The following is a 7,207-nucleotide window of genomic DNA, read 5'->3' on the forward strand; positions in this document are numbered from 1 at the left end:
CTCGCGCAACTTCCGAAAGTCCAGATTTCCTTCTGAGGTTAAAAAAGAATAAAGGTTCATGTTTATCCCAGAGCCTTAAATGTAATAAGAATATGTTTTATCGAGAGTCTTGTTTTGACAATAAAACTTATAACAGGTAAGATATATAGAGCTGTGTTAAAAGCCAATATCTGTCCTAGCCTCCAATTTAAATTTGTATAGCAAATCAATTGTGTAGGTACATTGTATACTTTTATTTTGTTTAAATGCTCTTTTCTCAGTCAAAATACCTGCCTAAATAATCTCGTTCTTTCAAATCCAATTTACGCCATCCTCTAAATGTCCCATATATTTTACCCTTTTAACAGCACCATAATACGGCGCAAAAGAGAAAAGAAAAGCTATATAATTTATATCAACCCTTTATCTTTGCATTTCCAGAACGCTGCACCAAATTACCTCCAACAGCTTCATTCATAAGAACCGAAGATCTTCTAAAAGGTGAATGGATGGTGCAGCGTTACCGGCCTCTTTAAAATTAGTGTACCGCAGAGTTATTTATATAAATATGTAAAATTTTAACTTTCCGGTCAGCTTCTAGCACAGCGATGGTGGTTGTATGCGCTTTGATAGTTGAGAATGTCGAACCGGCTTAACATTTTTGTAATTAATAAATTTTTCCACCATACAGCCGAATTTATTAAAAAATAGATATATATCATGACATTATGAAGCTAGAGAGTTTGTTTGTTTGAACGCGCTTAACTCAGGAACTACTGGTCCGATCTGAAAAATTCTTTCAGTGTTACCATTTTTTGAGGAAGGCTACAGGCTATACTGCATCACTCTAAAACTAATACGAGCGGATCAATAAAGAATGCTACAAAATCGGGCAATTTTCCCTTTTGAGAGCTTTCACTAAGTGCGCTACGGAAACGTTTAAAATTTTGCTAAAACATTGCTTCCTTTTCAGAGCTATAAAAAAAGAAAAGAAAACAACTTTCATTCTCTGCATTTAAAAATTGTTTTCAAATACTGCGCAAGTTAAATGTATTGTTTTTATTAAAAATAATTCATGTACCAATTTTACTCAAAGTGGCAACGCTGCAATAAACTATGGCAAACAGGGTAACTCAGAACTCCTTCCACAAAAGTGTTCCAGATTAAAATTTATATGCCTCGCTATGTCGCAAAGTCATTGTATCTATTTATTCTCTCTCATCCAGGAGGGGCGACACGGAACAAGAGACAGTTCACAACTCGAAATATAAAATAACCAAGAACAGGGAGACAGACGAGGACGACAAACCGATGAACAAAGTGGCACACGACATCGTCACTGCCTCACAAAAGCCCAATTAAAAGGTTGCGTGCCACAAAATTCTCAATCCTCTCAAAATAGATACGAATTAGCAAAAGGATTTATGGATGTTGCCAATGCATGGGGAGGACTCCCAAAAGTTCTGTATATCCATATCCATTCGACATCAAGGAAGATAAATTTAAAGGTAGGAAAATTTGTTTGTTTAGATATTTTTTTGTGATGCATTTTGTTTTACTTTACTAAAATATTTTTTGGGGAAAAGGTTAACCACAAACTCTAGAAATAGTTAAAAAGTTATTTTCCCCATACACTGAGGTTAGATGTGGTTTTCTAAAGAACGCAAAGGTTCATGATTTTCCTCTTCGTCCTTTTCATTTTCCTGTACCTCATGTATATAAAAGAGCCATCATCCTGATCCTGGAATGTGGTCATTTGTAAGGATTATGTCCTGCCGGACTAGTGCCAGAGATAAAGAACAAACAAAGAAAAAATCAGAAAATAGAAATGAATGTCACCGGGTAATCAAAATAAATTCCTTGGACTTATCAAACTCGATATCTTCATATCCTTTTGTACCCCATGCCAAGGATAATCGGGAAATAAATCAATTCAGGCGTTGCGTTTGTTCTGAGTTCGGTGGGAAATAAAGAACAAAGCTCTGACATTTGTTTCTATTAACCTCCTCCAAAGGATCTGTGTAAATATAGTTGAAGTTAAGCGTTAAAGATTACATTTGATGTCTCTATTAAGTTGAGGCACCTTTCTTTCTAAAAACAAAATATGGTGAAGGTATATAAATAAACAAAATTATAGAGAAATGTTTTTTCATCACGCAGCATCATTTTTTCTGCAAGTTTTCTATACACATTTTTCGTTTGTTGTTAAGATTAATTAAGTTAAGCAACACATGTGTAATATTTTACTCCTTAATGGATATTCTCATTAGGAGGACTTGAGGGATTCTCTATATAGATTGTTACATTTCCAGAAACGTGGTTGCCAATTGCTGAACAATTATGAAACTTTGGCAGTGCTCGATAAATTTTGGAAATGGAAACAACTTTACCGAAGATTTTTATGTGAATAAAGCATCTATACAAGTAGATGCGATGTCACGTGATTTTTTTAATATCGTCCATGAAAGAATAATGCAGAGTTCCCTCGACAGGCTTGTAAAAGAATGTAATTTTTTGAGAATGCAATCTTTTATGACTTCTATATGATGAATGCATTCATTCACTCCACCTAGAAATCAGGACTTCTATTCAATATAAAGACTTCAATTGAACGAAATGACTTTAAGTCAATTGAAGGAATGTATAAAGTCTGAAATGTCAAAATGATTGCATTCAAATGATTGCAATCGTTTTAATTTCAAATGATTGCAAAATCAAAAGTTTCAATCAGTAGTTGAGTTCAATGAAAACAATCTTTCAGTTGAATCCAATATTCTATTCAACCCAAATGGTTGGAATCGTTTTAAATTTCAAATGTTTGCAAAATTAAAAGTTCCAATCAATAGTTGGATTGAATGGATGCAATCTTTTAGTTGAATTCAATTCAAATGATTGGAATCGTTTTAATTTTAAATGATTGCAAAATAGAAAGTTCCAATCAGTAGTTATGTTCAATAAATGCAATCTTTTAGTTTATTTCAATAAAAGATTTATAACGATTACATTCACGAAAGAGTACATTCCTCTCTGACGGCAACAAGAGACATTAATTATTTCTTTCGAAAGTCTGTCCAATAACCTGCACATACTGAAAATATTAAAATTTACTGAACTCAGCTCGGCCTCAATGAAGCCGTTGCGTTGTGAGCATTGAGCGAGAGGCAGCAGTGCATGCTACCATCAAGAAAATGCCTACGACAAGTACTTAAGTTAAGAGTTGATCATTAAAACTAAAACTGACGGATAGGAATTTAAATAAAATGGAACGCTTTAAGGGTCACGGTTTTGTTTCGAATTAATAACTTATGAAAGAGCTATTCATAGAAATCGATTACATGATTAGTTTAGTGCTGAACTGTCAAACTAAGAATTGTCTGTCTTTTTACTTCTGAATGTTCAGAGCTCCAATTTTGAGTGTCCGTTTTTGTTCTGAACGATTTCTCAAACTGTTCAGAATACTGTCCACGAGCTCAGAAGAAATCAACTGAGTAGGCTGAGTTGAATGCTGAACACAATCATCAAAATCTTCATGCTTTCTTCCTTCAAAAATTATATATGTATAAATTTATATTGATTGTCTTATTATAAATAGTTTTTACTTCAATGTAAGTTTTGAATTTTATTTCTTGTTTCTAAAAAAGAAAATGACAGGTCTACTGACATAAGTGTCAAATAATGACAATTAATTGTTTAAAACATAATCCTGAGTGCTTGTAACACACTTTGTTTAGAGGATGTTCAGAGCATGCTTGATATTTTCGAACTCTGTTCGGAACTCTTTCTTCAGCTTAAAAGAAAAGAAAAACACCTGGGATTTCAGGAGTTTAAAATCCAAATCATCTCCGTCCTGTTAAACGGTTCAGAAGCATTGACCATGACAAAATCAGTTAAAAGAACCTTGTGTTGTTTTAAAAACAAATTGTAACCATGGTGTACGGGCCCGCCGCTATAGAAAATTAGACCTAGCTTAGTAAGTTTAAAGTCCAACGTCAGAGATGACAGTGGGTCATGTAGGTTTTATGAACACTAACGCTTCGGTCCTTTGTTCTTTGGGAGGACTTCGAATGCAATCCTATATGAAAGGACGGCCGCTGATCAAGTAGTTTCTTCAAGTGAAAAGAGATCCTAATTGAAGTTGACATCTAACTAGGGGCCGATCTATATGAAAAAGTTTGTTGATTAGGCCCTACTTTACACATGACTGTATCATTTGCTCTTCCAGTCTAAAAACCAAGAAATTTCCTTATTCCGCATGGCTCTAATGGTTTTTAATGCTTTTCATAAAAGCCAGGAAAGCGGCTGATTTTAAGCTTCCTAATACTTGGAAAAGCACTGATTTATCTTTATGACATAATCCTTGTAAAGTTCTAGATTTGTATGAATCTACATATATTTCATCTTTAAAAAGTATGAAATTTTATTGTAATAAAAAAATATAGCCCAAGTGGTAACTATATTCGAAAAGTAATATGCCTGGACTTTGCTTCCTTGTCTCTTGGATATATCAGCGTCAGCTAGGCAGCAGCTAGCGGCACAGCAGCAGCTTATCGTTGAAGAAATAATTAATGACCTCTGTCCATTCCATATTCATACATATAACTACGAGACGAGTTTACCCTATACCCATTACCCAGGTCCCAGAGACTGACCCCCATTAAAAATCGTTTATTTCGATTTGATTTAATCCCGAATGGGATTTCTTCTCCTGTTCCATGTTGCATGTTGCCCTCCAAAATGGCATAGGCAATATTGCACGATTATAAATTTCAGTTAATTCCCAGGCAGTGCGGTTGGTCGGTGTATATGCATCAGTATCGCGATGGTTCGCCCAGAGGGTTTTAATGCAAATCGAAATATGGCCTTGCGGCTAAACGCCCGCCACTGCCAAATTCAAAATTCACCAATACCATATTTGACCGTCAGCGAACGATTCTGGTCGGAATCAGACCAAACTGCGCTATCGATGTTGGCCAGGACACTCGAGCCGGTTGTCACACTAGCAGCAGCACAGCGTATTCATTGCTCAAGGGGTGGATGGGCAGGTAATTACCCAATGGAAATAAATCGACACCAGAATTGCCACAAAAGGCAATTAAACTAATCGCGTTAGGATTTAAACGATTTGGAGGATTATTTGCAGTTGCAATTGCGTTCGAATCGCTTTCGCCTGCTATGATAGTTAATATGGATAATGAAGGTCGGTGGTGGTGAAAAGCGTAAATAGTGCGGTCGGTCGTTGGGACTATTGAATGATTTTGGAGGATAGTTTGTGTTTCTTTCAATACTGGGATTTGCATTTGAAACAGTTAATTATTGTTATGGCAGCAAATCTTTACGAGACCTTCTCTCTTTAAGCATAGTTTAGGTTTCTCATTTCCCGCAACGTTTGGTCGTATTTTGACAAGGATCTGAAAAAGGTTCTCAGAGTAATTTCTGAGGTGCTATAGAAACACCCTCTTTAGTGTGATTTAATTGTTGGTTTAACAACACAATTTACTTCTTCAAATTTCATTGATAATATAAATTTTATATCAGTTTACGAAATTAATCATACATACATATGTGTAAATAATACCAGCATACAAATAAGTATAAAAATAATACAAGATAAGGTATTTCTTTAATGATTTATTGAATGAATTCTTCTTTCGATATTTACGCTTTAGATAACTTTTTTTTGCAAGATAAGAATAAGCTTTATGGTCTTCTCATGGGTAGCACGATTTTGCCTTCATTATTTTTATAAGTACATGTTTTTAAATATTTTTTTTTTTAACTTGAATATGCTGATTTAGAATCTGAGTCTAGTAAAATTTTAATTTTAAGTGCATGCAGCGATCAAAGTGTCTTAAAAGTCTTTCCATGGCCGTGTTTAAGAACAATTGTTTCTTATTATTTACAAATAATTACTTGATGTTTCGATGTCTGGAATAAAGTTGTCTTCAAATAAATAAAATACAGGAACTTCTTTATGTATCCAAGAAGGGTTAAGGTAAAAATCCCGAAAGCCCAAAATCCTGAAAATATAAAATTCCAAAAACTCAGAATCTCGAAAATCCAGAACCCAGGAAATTCAAAATCCCAAAAGCCCTCAATCCCGAAAATTTGTATCTTTCTGGATTTTGGGGTTTCAGGATCATGGATTGTCTGCCTCCTTTTCAAAGAGTCTATTTAAAAATAGTGCCTATAAGATGACGGAACAAATTTTTTTAAATTAATTGTACAAACAACAAAAATTGTAACAAAAGTACACATAATAAGTTACTTAATATTAAAAAAAATGTAGAACATTTCATAAAAATCTGTTGAGCCGTTTTTGAGATAATTTTTTTTTTTATCGATTGTTTATCAGAAAATTCTGTTATTTTTGGTCTAAAAATCTGCTTAAAACCTTAATTTCCAAGTTTAAACTTAAGTAATAAATTTGTGAGAGTATATGAGAGCCTTACCAAATAAAATCATAAGCTTTTTTGAAAGGCAAATGATCTTCGAAAGAAAAAAAGCTTGTATTCTGTGTTTACAATATCTGGCAGAGTTTACATTAGAGAAAATGTTGATAAGATCCATATATTTATTACGAATGTATCTCAATTAAATTCAATACACTCTTTCAGAAATCAAGACAGTGAAATACATTTAGTTCAGTCGCTTTGAACAAATAAAACCTACTTCTGACTTTATTCATGAATTTTTTATTTTGTTCATTTAAATTTGATGTTGATGTTCAAATGGTAGACATGTGCATTCAAGAGGACACAAGCGTCCACAGGTTTTTCTCAAAACCCACCTCTGTCTATCAACTCCTACTCTCACCTCCCCGCGGTGAACATCGGGTGCCTAGTACCTCAACTGGAGATTGGGTTCCAACCCCAGTGGAAAGTTGTTGGGGGCAGCAAACGAGAGAGGGGGGGAGAGGTGTTTCCACTAAGGCACCTCTCCTTATCCAGGCGGCAGCGGACGAATTCTCGAGATAGAATCAACGGTGGCGTCTACAGTTCCAGTAAGGTCGAACTACTTAGTGAACACCTTATAGGGCTTCTTCGACATATTCGGCGCCCAGGCCTATAAGGAGCGGTTCATCCGGCTCCCCTTCCTTGGAGTTATACTAAGGATCTGGCCCTCCAGGTTGGGGGTTGTGCCGTCGGGGTGACTTCCTGGCCACGTAAAAACATCATAGTTTCGAAGCAACAACAAGCCTCGGATACGGACGGATTCACTGTTGACAACC

Source organism: Eupeodes corollae, chromosome 2 (assembly GCF_945859685.1).
Source record: "Eupeodes corollae chromosome 2, idEupCoro1.1, whole genome shotgun sequence".
Classification (NCBI taxonomy): Eukaryota; Metazoa; Arthropoda; class Insecta; order Diptera; family Syrphidae; genus Eupeodes; species Eupeodes corollae.